The sequence below is a fragment of the Tachyglossus aculeatus genome, chromosome 9, assembly GCF_015852505.1.
Source record: "Tachyglossus aculeatus isolate mTacAcu1 chromosome 9, mTacAcu1.pri, whole genome shotgun sequence".
NCBI classification, from domain to species: Eukaryota; Metazoa; Chordata; class Mammalia; order Monotremata; family Tachyglossidae; genus Tachyglossus; species Tachyglossus aculeatus.
In genome coordinates, this window is record NC_052074.1 from 60924275 (window position 1) to 60925081 (window position 807).

An 807-nucleotide genomic window follows, 5' to 3' on the forward strand; every position below is an offset into this window, starting at 1 on the left:
AAGTGGTCCACCATTGCCTTTTTCCCCACTTTAAACTCTAGTCAATCAATCAATCGTATTTATTGAGCGCTTGCTGTGTGCAGAGCACTGTACTAAGCGCTTGGGAAGTACAAGTTGGCAACATATAGAGACGGTCCCTACCCAACAGTGGGCTCACAGTCTAAAAGTCTCCTCCCTTGACTCTCTCCCATGCTGCTGTTGCCCAGCACAGGTGAGTTTTGACTTGTAGCAGGTTGCCTTCCACTCGCTAGCCACTGCTCAAGCTAGAAATGGAATGGGTAGGCCTCTGCTTGACTCTCCCTCCCATAGCCGAGATTGGTAGAGTACTGGAAACACTCCAGGGGCAAACCAGGGAGGGGTATGCCTGGTGATATATTCACTATATATTCATTATTCAGTAAGATTGCTATATATTCATTCAGTAAGATTGCTGCTTGGAGCCAAGGTTGGAGATAAACTCATTGTCATCTGGGGATGTGATTACCAACTCTGTCATATTGCTCCCTCCCAAGTGATTAATACAGTGCTCTGCACATAATGAGTGCTCAAGAAATACCATTGAATAATTGATTGATCTGATGGTTTCTCCTAGGATCAACAGCTCTCCGTCCGATTTAGGTTTAGTAAGGATGCCCCTGTAAATTTGGAGGCCCAATAAAAATAAATAAATAGTGACGGTATTTTTCAAGCACTGTTCTAGACCCTGGGGTAGATCAATCAATCAATCAATCATATTTATTGAGTGCTTACTATGTGCAGAGCACTGTACTAAGCGCTTGGGAAGTACAAATTGGCAACATATAGAGA

The 807-nt window shown here is 43.6% G+C and overlaps 1 non-coding gene across 1 annotated transcript; it reads right to left on the reverse strand.

Annotated features, from left to right (window-relative positions):
• Positions 1-221: 221 nt before the first annotated feature.
• LOC119932674 lies at positions 222-359 on the reverse strand. Its single transcript, XR_005452416.1, has one exon. It is a non-coding gene; the product is annotated as a small nucleolar RNA SNORA7 (small nucleolar RNA).
• Positions 360-807: the final 448 nt, after the last annotated feature.